This window comes from Cnephaeus nilssonii (genome assembly GCF_951640355.1).
Source record: "Cnephaeus nilssonii genome assembly, chromosome: 3".
Classification (NCBI taxonomy): Eukaryota; Metazoa; Chordata; class Mammalia; order Chiroptera; family Vespertilionidae; genus Cnephaeus; species Cnephaeus nilssonii.
In genome coordinates, this window is record NC_137074.1 from 10,310,939 (window position 1) to 10,324,817 (window position 13,879).

A 13,879-nucleotide genomic window follows, 5' to 3' on the forward strand; every position below is an offset into this window, starting at 1 on the left:
TTCACTATTATTTACAACACATGGACATTAGACAAAAACATAGCTAATATATTACAGGTATAACTGTAGCTTCAACAACACTATTGCTGAGAAAGGGAATTGGTCTTCTGGTCCTGAATTCCTTGCTCTGTTCACCAAATCATAGAATGTGCCCTCAGGATCCTTTCACATGAACGCAGTTAATTGAGAAAAAGCAACAACAATGACAATTCATGTAATCAAAGGTAATTTCGAATTTGATATACTTCCCTGATTAAATTACAAAAGAGCTTCAAGTTTCAGTCTGGCTGTGAGCATATTTTTTTATTGATTTCAGAGAGGAAGGGAAAGGGAGAGAGAGATAGAAACATTAATGATGAGAGAAAAACATTATGAGAGAGAACTATTGATTGGCTGCCTCCTGTGTACCCTAGACTGGGGATGAAGACAGCAACCAGGGCATGTGCCCAGACCTGGAATTGAACCTCAACCTCCAGGTTCACAGTTTGAAGCTCAACCACTGAGCCACATCAGCTGGGCCTGACTGTGAGCATATTTGCTGGTGGCAATATTTTTCTTAATTATAAAATATGAAATAAATAATAATATTGTGGTATGTCTGTACGCAGTAACTGAACACAGTTACTGAAGTACTTTTGGATACATTTATACTCTCACTGGTGTAGAGATAAGTCATTGGCTTTTGGCTATGCTATGTCCTTGTCAATAGTTACTCTTTCTTTTAGAATTGCATAGCTTAATCAGAGGTCCCTAAACTGTAAGATTTAGAAGGACAATAATCAAGATTATAATCTTACCATTTTTAACTGCATCAAACTTTTAGAAATTATTTTAATAATGACTTTGCAGAAAAAACTATTTAAAATAATATTATCTATACTCCTAAAATCTTAACACATGATGAATTCTGTTTTAACATCAGTATGTTAATTTATAGTTCCCTGCTAAGTAATACACATTTTACAAAACGGGCTTTAAATTTCTGAATTAGTACATTTCACTGCCAGTATATTTATTCTGTAGGATATTTTTATTGTATATTTTATTTCTTAAATGTATTATGCATAATGTATACAAGTGAAATAATGTAAGTGATCTTTCAGGACTGAAAGTCATTTTATCATCATCATCTAATCTAGAATGTCTGATTCACCATGCCAAAAACTTCCTGCCTGACAGGAGCTCCCAGACCAAGCAGAATTTAAGAACTAATTAGCCCCAGGATGAATCTATTAAATGTTGTCAAGTTAATAAAAATTCTATCATTCTCCATGCATTTGCGCTGTTTATTTCATATTCTATTTTTGCCAAGAAACCTAGTCAGTATGAATTAACTTTTATACAATAACTTCAATAAGGTCTTTAAAAAATGTAGTTACATAAAACAGGCCATTTAAACAGGCTCTCAATTAACAACATGATTCTTAATACGAAGAACAGTATCAAATAGTTGGTCTTACGTAAAAGCAGAGCAATTTACTAGTGAAACCATACTTCTCATTTAACTACAATTGGAGCTAGCATGGACTATTTTTCTAAGGAGAGCTTAAATTGAAAGATGATAAATAATCCCTTCAATTTAAAAATGAAAAAAATAAAGACCCTGAGAAGTTCATTCTCTTTAATTATAGCAAGAGGGAAGTAAATCAGTAAGTCCACAAATGACTGTTATTTCTGTTAGAACTTAGACTTTGATGTTAAATTCAATGGTATTGCCATAAACCGGTGGCTCTTGAGCTCCAGCATGCATCAGAATGGTACAGATGCTGGGCTCCAGTCCCAGGGTTTCTGTTCCTTACATCTAGGATGGAGTCTGAGAATTTGTATTTCTAACTCTTTCCCAGGTGGTGCTGATGCTACTGGATTGCAGACCACATGTGGAGAACCACAGATATGCACAATATGATAGGGTCATATAAATTATAAGGAAGTGCATGGAAATGACAGTTGCCAGATTCAGAATTGTGTGGTGTGTGTGTGTGTGTGTGTGTGTGTGTGTGTGTGTGTAGAAAATGATGTGGGAGGAGTACATAGAACATTCAACTGTATTAGAAGAAACAATTTATAAGAATTAAACAGAATGAATAGATGAGTATATGCTGTATCATTGTCCATAGCTTTTGTATGTCTTGAACATTTCACAATTCGTTTTTTTAAAAAGAGGGAAATGTTTTGAAGACTAAGTTTTAAATTACTAATTCTGTATAAAATGGAGTATTGCCGATCAAGTGCATTCTATTTGCCAAAATATACAGAACTGTTAGCTTTCATTTCTTTTAATCATATAGTTTAACATAAGCTGAAAAAAGTAGAAATCCTTCAAAAATATAGTTACACAATTTACATAATAGAGAAATATATTTGGTAATGACTGTTCTTTTTCTGTTCATTAGTTTACTCAACAAATATTTATTGAGTGCCTAATCAGAAAATATTATAAGCACTGGGAATACAACAAGGGCCAAAACAAACAAAAATCCTGCTCTCATGGAGCCTACATTATATAAAAGTTATTTTATATTTGCTCAGTAACAAGCAAAACCAGCAAACAAACAATGCATCACTTGGTAGAAGAAAAGACTAGTAAACATAAACTTTAAAAATAAATCCAGTTTTGAGATAAAAAAAAACACACACAGCCATGAGAGAATAAAGGTTTAGAATTTTCTCAGGATATGCTAATAAGGAAAAGTAAGTCTTATTGCAAATATATCAAATTAAAATTAAATGTTTAATATAATTTTCATGAGAAATTGGGTTAAACTTATAACTAGATGTTCTTCCTTTAAAGTCACAATTTTCAAGTCACAATTTTCTCCCAGTGTTTTTCTTCTAAATGTCTAAAACAGTAATACATTAACAGTTTTTCCTCCCTCTAGGAGTATCTCACTTGCACATACAACACATTTTTCATGGTAACATTTCCAAGTAGAGCCAATGATTTGGGAGTGAGGGTAAAGTTATTTGGATGGCTCCCCCACACACCAAAATGCATCCCCCCCCCCACAAAAGAATAATGCTCCCTTTCAGTTGGGAGTTAGTGAACTAATTCAGGAATAAAACATAATGTATACATATTTCTTTACTGCTTAACTAATTTATTTACTCAACAAGCATGTTTTGGACATCTAATAACTTACTAGCACAGGGCATAGTACTGACAATAAAACGATTAGTCAGATATGGTCCTGTTCTCAGATAGCTTTGAGGTGGATGGGAGAGATATGAAAATGGGAAGAGGAGAGCCCTGATATAATTATGTTGTGGAAAATCTTTGAATAACATCAAACATACTCTACACCAGTGGTCGGCAAACTCATTAGTCAACAGAGCAGTAAACTGCGGCTCGTGAGCCGCATGTGGCTCGTGAGCCGCAGTTTGCCAACCACTGCTCTAGACAGAACAGTCAAGGATTCCCAGAGGATGTGTTGCATAGAGCTGAGCTTAGAAGATTGAATAGAGTTAGATAAGTAGGGAAGGTAAGGGCAATTTGAAAGGTGACTATAGCAATAGAGAAATGACTGCAGCATTTGCTTTGGTCATGTTTGTGACCAAGAAACTTGAGAAAAAAATGATTAAAGTACTGATTTGTATTTGCATGTGTGTATGTGCCTGTGTGTGTGTGTGTGTGTGTGTGTGTGTGTGTGTGTGTGTGTGTAAAGTGCTCTTTCCGGTTTCTGCTAAGTGTTAAAAATTTAAGACGTAGTTCAGAGAATTAAATGCTCTACTGGAAGTCAGGCACTGCCATAGTTTTCAGGCATTTAAACATGCAGGAGACACAGTCTTCCTTTCAATGAGTTTATACTCCCACTAGAGGCCCGGTGGAAGAATTTTGTGCATGGATGGAGTCTCTAGGGCTGGCCGGCGATCAGGGCCAATCGGGGCCTTCCTGCCACAGGGAGGGACCAGGGGAGGTTGGCCGGCCACGGGAGGTTGGCTGTGGGAGCGCACTGGCCACCAGGGGGCAGCTCCTGCATTGAGTGTCTGCCCCTGGTGGTCAGTGCGCATCATAGCGACCAGTCGTTCAGGTTGTCCCAGTGTTCTGGTCACTTAGGCTTTTATAGATATAGACTAGGGGCCCAGTGCACGGATTTGTGCACCTTGAAAGGAACTGTGGGTCACGAGGCTGCAGTGGGCACAGGGTCAGGTCTCGGCACCTCACCAGTCGCCTCCCACAAACCGGCGGTCGGACATCCCCCAAGGGTGCAGGCCTGGCTGAGGGATCCTCCCCCGCCCCCGTGCACAAATTTTGTGCACCAGGCCTATAGTATGAGAATAAAAGCATGCTTTCTTTTAAACTTTTATTTAATCAAACTGGAATACTAGCAAGTAAAGAGAGGTTATTCACCCAAATATAGTATAAACTTTTTTATATAAAACATACATACAGTATAGGGACATGCTTATAACACATTTCCCCCTTGATAACAAGTTATATTCTGCTGGTGTGCTGCAGTTCATGAAGACGTCTCTGTGGGTATTAAAGTTCTGTGTTTTAAATGGAGTCATGTAGCACTCTAAGTTAAATCCTTTAAACCTTAAATTATTGTTTCTTTGTTAGCAATATTAAAATGAATAGCATTCATAATTTTTATTAATTAGGTTTCAAATCCAATGAAACTTGAAACTATGTTCGGCATCCTTATAAATTGTTACTTAGCTGTCATTGCGAACAGCTTGATCAGCATCAAAAATGAGTAAAGCTTTCTTTTTACTTATAAAGTTCAGGTTTATGCTTAGTATTATGGTCATATGGCAGACTTCAGAATCATGATTAGTACCATACTGACATGAAGATTTCATGTGAAATGATTTTATCATAAATATACCTTTTAAAATAGTGTTTTGATAGAATAATGAAGAAACAAGGATGATAATCTACGTTGTTTTAACTTTGAAAACATTTTTATTTTATTCTAGTGAGGGAGTACAGATATCACAAAGAAACTTTTAAATTACATTGTTGCTTATTTAGTAGCAATATTTCAGGTATGGATAGTCCATGAAGAAAGAGCTACCCAGAGCTCCTCACACACACTGCTCCAAAACTAAGGTTATGATTTGTACATAGCAATTTACTAGCAGAACCAACACTTACTATGCTAACTAAAATGCTAGCCTGTTAAGACATTTCTTGATGTATTATCACATTTATGACTCAATCTTATGCACATCAAATAAACAGACTTACATATGAAAGATTAAAAAATCTTATTTTTTTTAATGTGTAAGACAGAAACCTACGAAATCAATTCTCAATACCTACTAAAATGCTTTCATGTTCATATTGAGGAACAAAATGTGTGGCAATTTTACCAGAGACTAAATACCCTCTTAAGATCCTTTCTTTCCATATTCTCATCCCCAAGTAAAAAATTTTGTAAGAAAATTAGTTTTCCATCAAGACTTTTTCCAGCCTGTTTCTAGGTTGGTACTCTCATTGACAACCTCCTGGTACGCATGTTTAAATATCATGTTTGATTATTCCATGAATATAAATGGAAGCAGATCCTCATTTGATTGCCCTTCCCAACATAATTTTCCTTCATTTGGACATGGCTTGTGAGTAATATTTTCTGCATCAGCTTCCTCTTCAGATCACTGTAAAGGCTGTAGTGTGCTTCTCTTCTAGGAGGTTTCCCTTTAATCGTCTGATATTTCCCGTTTCTTACTAAAACAGCTAAATTGCATTCTTCCAGTGATAGTGAATTCCACACTTGGGAGGTGAGGGGGTGCCATAGTAACTCAACAAGAGAGGTTGATCAGTGAACTATCTCCATGCCCATTCCTAAATAGGATGGCAGACATTCTAATATAAGGCAGTATTTAGTTCTACTCCGTTATATTCATGCTTAACATTCAAAGTGTAATCTGTCTTGATAAGTTGGGAACAATTGAAAATCTTGTTAAATTTATGTTTTGAAATTAATTTTTAATTTCCTAAAATAATAAAACAGATTATTGAGCTGTCTGAATTTTTCACCCTGTCAAGATCCAAGGGAAGTCTTTAACATTTGCCTCTTAGAATAAGCCCGTAAGCATGCTTTCTTTTTGAAAGTCTTATTTCGTAAGCTTGGTTGAAAATGCCTTATGTCCACTGATAGACTAAGTTAGAACCTCTTACCCATCCTGCACACTCTCTAGTAGAGCTTACTGCTTTCCAAAAGAAGTTTAATGTCTTCACTCTCCAATATACCAACCTTTTCTTGTTCTACCACTTTAGCCAAAGCCAGTAGAAATGAACGCACTCAAAATGAAATTCTAGCATATTTTGAAGATACAGTTTTGTTTCTGAGGTTTGTTTTGTGCTCCAAATTTCAAGTATCTGAAATACAGGTAATGCTAGAATCTATGTACATATGATTCAGGTGCCCTGGTACAAGATTACATATGGAAGTGACAAGATTTAGGGCAACTGCCTAAATCAATGATATAACATCCTTTTGTATCTAATTTATCTTCTCTTATCCCTCCTCTCTTTTTAATTATTATGTATTTTTTGTGGCCAGATTCAGCTAGATAGCCTTATTAATAGTCAATATGTTGCAAGTTTGCATTATGGCAAGATTAGTAGGTAGCAAGTTAGTTGCTTGCACATTAGAGAATATGATATGTCTTCAAAAATTTAGAATCTGGATATCAAAATAATTTTGAATTATTTTTACAGCTATATCTCTTCATATTTCACATATATCCCTCATTTGACACAATGTAAGTTTGCTTTTTTAAAAAAGAAAAACATTTAAAACCCACAAGATATTTTGAGGTAATTACATGCTGTCATTGCATTTTTCCAACTTTCAAGAAAAAAAGTAATAATGTAAGAAATAGATTTATTTTCACACTGACTCAATGTTTTGCTTTCATTGTGGTGTAAGGCTAATGCAATTTTCAAGAATTTTAGATATTTATTTTGTGTGATTTCCCTGGACCAAACTGTATCCTTTTTGAATTTTGGTACTTTATAATGGGGAAAAAATTTGCAGCAAATTAAACTGGTTGGATTTTATAGTTCTTCTTTAGAACATCTTCCCATCTTTCATCAAACGGCAATTACCCACAGTCCACACACTATATTACTTGATTTTTTTTATGAGACCTCTAGCTACAGAGAAAAAATAATAATTTTCCTCCTAACTGTTCTATTATAGAATTTTCCTTTCACAAAGCATCTATGTTCCCTATTAGAGTGATTAAAATCAGTTTCATGTAGTGCCAACAGGAGGATCATGTCTCTCCCTCAAAGAACTATTGTAAACACATAATCTCTTTTATTTATATTGCTCCTACTGTATAAGGCCTCTTTTATGATATCGCTGACTCCAGGGTCACATTGTCATGTCCCGGATCTTTATAGGTGCATAAGGTCTTTCATCTTGCTCCAGTATTTGCTTTAGAAATAGATGAGATTTGATTTTTGACTTGGGTAGTCCACACTACAGACAGTAGCAACTGACTTATCAGGATCCAAACACCCTCCCTGCCATCCGTAGGGAGTTGGCACATCTACATTAGACAACAGATCAGATTATAAGCTCTTCTCCAACCACATGGACTCAAAATATTATTCGAGTTCCTTCATAGCCTTCATCACATTAGGAATGTTCCAGAATACACTGCTTTCTAGCCCTGTCTCCCTGCCCCCTATAATGAGTATTTAAGCAAATGCTTTCAAAACATTTGAAAATACACTTTATTATTAAACTTCCCATCTTGGGCAGAGTGCTACTAACAGTCCCCTTCATGGCACCCAGTTTGCCAGTTTACCAGTAGAAAGTCTCCTGGGGGAACACTGTCTCTCACCACCCACCCAACCAAATCTATTGTGTAGAGGTCAATGCTTCTGTATCAGAGGATTGCCTTCTAACTCAGCAGAGCCAGATTTATGTTGTTTAACCTTGCTTTAAAAGGACAGGGCTACTCAAATAGAAGAAGCAGACACTCCTTTTCCACTAGGTAGGAATTCTGAAGGATGAAGTGAAGAATATGTCAGAATACCAGAGTTCAAATCCAGGTTTTACCATGTATTAACTATGTGATTTGGGGCAGTTTTAACTCTCTGGGCCTCAGTTTCCTCACCTTTAAAATGAGGCTAATATGTTACTTATGTCATGGCATTGTTAGAAGAAATAAATGTAAGATAAAACAAGGCCTAGTTAAAAATAAGCAATTAATGATTATTAGCAATTGTTATCTTTTTAATATCATTAACTCTGAGTTATTCATCCTTTTTTCTCTCTTTCTGTGGGAACAAGGGTGAATAATAAGAGCAGTCTAGAAAATTAGTAGTTGACATGTACCTTGATAAAGGTTTACCTTGGCAATCTTTAGCATATTATTTTTACTTACATCATAATACATGTATTTACTCTATATAACTAGTAAACAATCAATATCCAATATAGTATTTTGTATACTACTCAAACATATCAACTGAGTTCATTACATGTTAAATTATTAACTAATTAAATTTTAATCACTTGATATTATGCAGGTAATTTTTTTGCTAGATCATTATTTTATTGTTGAATTATATCTTTGTGATATTTGGAGACATTGGTTGGGGTTCTCATAGGGCTAGAGAATGTGTTGGCTTTTTTCTCCCCAAATAAAAGAATGGAATCTGAGCTTTTGCTATCTGAATATTCACTATCCTAAACAATTTTAGAAATGGATTATATATGATAAGGATTGCATTTGTTGTCTTAGTTGGTCTCCCTTATGCTATTATACTCTTTGTTGATTTTCTTTCACCTTCAAATCCTCAAGGAATAAAGTACTGCTTTTCACTTGTTCACTAATTCTACATTCAATTACACACACTATGACCATTTTTGTACTTGCCCCTTTAATGACTTGCTTTCTTAACGTTGACCAGTCCACACATAGTCTCCACATTCTACCTTTTAAGTTGTACTAGCATCCCTAGAATTTATTACTTAATTTTTATCTCAGTTTCATTACCCTAGATCAGTAGTCGGCAAACTCATTAGTCAACAGAGCCAAATATCAACAGTACAACAATTGAAATTTCTTTTGAGAGCCAAATTTTTTAAACTTAAACTATATAGGTAGGTACATTGTTATTAACTTAATTAGGGTACTCCTAAGCTGGGCTTTGCTAAAAACTCAAGGGGCCAAAGAGCCGTATGTGGCTCGTGAGCCGCAGTTTGCCAACCACTGCCCTAGATCAAACCCTAAATGCACTGTCTGACACTACAATAATATCACAAATGTGTGGTTTTTTTATTACATATGAAGACTGGTCAGACTTTAACTGTTAAGGATTAAAAGAAATATTAAACATAATGGGCATAAATTTGTTTGAAAATCTAGTGCTTGTTTTGGGAACTTTAGTAGAGAGTTTTATACAAATAGATGAATAATAAAATCTGAGTGAAATATTAAATCCTAGATTATTGAGAAAGACAGGTGAACATGATTTATTTCTCATGTTTAGTTTTTTCTTTAGTATCCATAGTGCTTAGCAAAATACTTTGCATATTTCAGATGTTCAAGAACTCCTTATTTCAGAAAACAAAGGAAAATATTGCAAGTATATTAAATTACTAAAATTCACATTAGTTTACATCTTTTAAATGTATCTAGGACAGCCTAGCTGGTGTGGTTCAGTGGTTGAGCATTGACCTATGAACCAGGAGGTCACAGTTTGACTCCCAGTTAGGGCACATGCCAGATTGTGGGCTTGATCCCCAGTGGGGGGCATGCAGGAGGCAGCTGATGGATGATTCTCTATCATCACTGATGTTTCTATCTCTCTCTCTCCCTCTTCCAACTCAATAAAATCTATTTTTTAAAAAGTATCTAGGACACAGGGAATGTATTTCTTTTGCTTCTATAGTTCATTTTAAGTATTTAAACAATAATATAAATTTATTGTTTTCTTAGTTGTTATTGACTAGAGACCCAGTGCACGGATTTGTGCACCAGTGGGGTCCCTTGGCCTGGCCTGTGAGAATCTGGCCAAAACAGGCTCTCCGACATCTCCCAAGGGGTCCCGGATTGTGAGAGGGCACAAGCCAGGCCAAGGGATCCCACCAGTTCATGAATCCGTGTACCGGGTCTCTAGTATGCATATAAGAACTTTGGTTAATCTCTTCTCGCCATCCCCCCTCCCCATTTCCCTCTGAGATTCATCAATCTATTCCATGTTTCCATGCTTGTGGTTTCTGCTCCTGGATTGAGCATCTGCCCCCTGGTGGTCAGTGCACATCATAGCTACCGGCCATTCGGACAGTCAGCCAGTTGCTTAGGCTTTTATATATATAGATTGTCATATATCTGCACATATACATAGGTATTTGCTGACTATATTATATACATACACATATATGTATATGTATATGTATATGTACTATAGTCAAAGATAAGTTAATGATGAAATTGAGTATTGCTTTGCTTTTGAATTCTTATTTTTGGTCTGCTTTGTTTACAGAATATCTGTCTCTGTATAGTATTTGATGAACCTCCTGAGCTAAAATTAGTAACTTCTGGAAAAGAACTCAGTCTTGGTACTTAGCCATATTATTCATCTTATATGGCTAATGCTTTTATAATGCAGTGATTCAAATACATGTGGCTTTTTAAAATTTTTCAGAAAATATGAAGTCATACATCACAGATTAATATTCTTCTCTTGACCCCATCCCCGCCCCCCCCACACACACATCCATACACAAATGTCTCTCTTGTGGTTAGTGATATTAATCCATTCCTGTGGTTTTGCAGTCCAGGGGAATATAGTGCAGTGAGCCTCCTGATTTAAAACCAAAGGCTTATGGTGTTCTTTGGCTTTCTGTCCCCTTGGCTTTCTGCAGAGGACAGCATCCATGGGAGGGATTTGCTTTGTTTTTCTAATTATCAGCAGCTGGGTGAAATAGCATCCAAAATTGGGGGAAAGCAACAGCCATGCAAATAACAGGTGTTCCCAAGGATCAAGTTCTTAAACAACCTTAGGAGTCAGATGAGATATGCCATGCAGCTGAACTGTCTCTGATGATAGATTCAAACATCAGAAATTTGCATACAATAGATGATTTGGTTCAGTTCCAGCATATTAAATAGATTTAGCAATTTTTCAGAAGGCAATTGTGACTAAAGAGAAAGAAAAGTATCCTAACATGGAATGCCTATACAGAATAATTTTATTTTTGCTTGGTTTCTTACTCTTCCTCTCTTTGTCACATATCCACCCCAGTACACTCAGGCGTGCGCGCGCACGTGCACACACACACACACACACACACACACTCACGCACACACACACTCATATGTTTATATATTCATGTGTATGTACACATAAACACTGATAACTTTGTCTAAAGTGTTGCAATGACACACAGGGTCATCCGTTATAATTTAATTTATAAATTAAATAGATTTCAAAAGACCATAAGAAGGCATCATGAAATAGCTCCTTGGGTCGATCCTGAGTTGCAAGACTCATTAAATTATTTAGAAAAGTATTTTGAGTTTATAAAAGCTGACAAATGTTAGCATGATATTTTTAGATAAAGGTACAAACAATTATCGCCTCATGAAAATAGCCTTAAAAATATAAGCATACATCAAATTTATAACAAAATCATTATCCCAAAAGAGATAATACCTCATATAAGGAGCCAATGTTAAAAATTAAGCAACCTATATCTTCTACCAGAGGTTTAGAAGATGGGTGAACTAACCCTTAAGCTTCAATCACCAACTGGGTTCTTTCAGTAACATGTCACAACCTGCTATCTTATAGTGACTCAGTATATCAAAGGCTAATCAGTGTCAGAGAAGCAGTGAAAGTAAGAAGAGAGAGAATGACAAGAACACACAGTTAAATAAAGACACTCATCCTTTGGCTCACGTTTCTCCCCACTCCAGCACACTAACGAGAGCCAGGAGGAGATGGATCAGAGCCATAGCTTGCCTCACCCAGCCCTAGCTTCCTGCAAACATCTGGGTCTCAGCTCAGATCCAGGATGGGTTGAGAGAAGCTCATTCTTACATTGAATTTGAGATGAAACTTTAAAGGGTATAAACCAATAACGAAATGCTGTGAAAACATTTTGAAAACTGCTCATATGTCAGTAAAGGATAAGAAAGGATGATTGACAAAGCATAGTTGAAAATAGTGATTGTGGAAAAATCAATCAAATTACTGAATTGAAGTTGTGTACCTCTCTACTCTCATATGGATGAGATATAACTGCTCTCTACCAAAGAAACCTGGTAGAGTCTTGAAAATTCCTTAAAATAACCTTGTATTTTCTCTTTTACCTCCATACCATAAATATAAAAAGGCAAAATGTAAACTCTGTATTTGAGATTGTTATTACTCAATGACTAGATTCAAGTTCCATTTATTCTGTCATTTTTAATATGATCAACTCTGTTTAAAACACGAGTTTTCTATGAGTTTTCATCATATGTACATTAATTTTCTATGTGAACTTGTCTTTTTCTGTTACTATTATCCTATATAATAAAAGGGTAATATGCAAATAGACCAAATGGCAGAACGACCAGTTGCTATGACGTGCACTGACCACCAGGGGGCAGATGTTCAATACAGTAACTTCCCTGGTGGTCAGTGTGCTCCCACAGGGGGAGCACTGCTCAGCCAGAAGCCAGGCTCACAGCTGGTGAGCACAGCTGTGGTGACGGGAGCCTCTTCCGCCTCTGCGGCAGCACTAAGGATGTCCGACTGACGGCTTAGGACTGCTCCCCGCAGGCAGGGACCCCTCCCTCAGTGCACAAATCTTGTGCACTGGGCCTCTAGTTTTCAATAATAAGGTACAAAGAGAAAATATACTCTTCCCAAAATATATGCTAACATCTTATTATTTTACAAAATTTTTCTTTTCAGAATTGTTTTATGGGGAAGGGTTGTTACTGGTAGCAGGCACAATATTACAATACAGTTTCTGCTAAGACTTTCACATTTATCTTTTAACTAAAGTCTATGTTTATATAAATATTCTTAAATAATAAGATCAACTTTCTCAAAAATCTTTTCTATATAATCTGAATCATGTACTGGTCTATAGGTAACATCAGTGAGTAATGCTTATATCAACAAAGTTTTTATTAGTAACATTTCCCAGGAAGAAAAATAATTTTTATAAAGACTTTTACCAGGCCTAGCTTGTTTGGCTCAGTGGATAGAACATCGGCCTACAGACTGAAGGGTCCTGGTTGCATTCTGGTCAAGGGCACACACCTTGGTTGCAGGTTCCTCCCTGGCCTGGGTCCTGGTTGGGGCTTGTGCAGGAGGCAACCAATCTATATATTTCTCTCACATCAATGTTTCTCTCGGTCTTTCCCTCTTTCTTCCACTCTCCTTAAAAATCAATGGGAAAACAACCTCGGGTGAGGATTAACAAAGCAAAACAAAACAAAACAAAACAAAACAAAACAAAACAAAACAAAACAAAACAAAATGACTTTTTACCAAACTTACTCAGCTTCATAAAAGAAAGCTACTTTTTAAAATATAAGAGTTTAGGGAAAATGTGTTTTAAAAAAACCCTGAATATTCATTTTGATTGACCTAAATAACACCTATAGAGAGAAAGTGAATTTCTTTTTACCCTAACTAGAGAAGTGGTGATCCCACCAACCTCTCTTTACTATGTGGCATCTTTCTTCAAATCTTTAATTTAAAGATTTTAATTTTTCATATCTTCAAATTTACGGATTTTCTTCTCTTGAAATTACAAAATTTTCTGTATCAGTAATCTCCACCTCCTAGACTCTCTCAATTTAAATTCTTAACTCCTCCAAGATCCTGAGTAGAATATATCTGAATATAAATGTATCCATGAAAATAAAGCATGCAGTACATAACCTTGAGTGCATTCACATATAA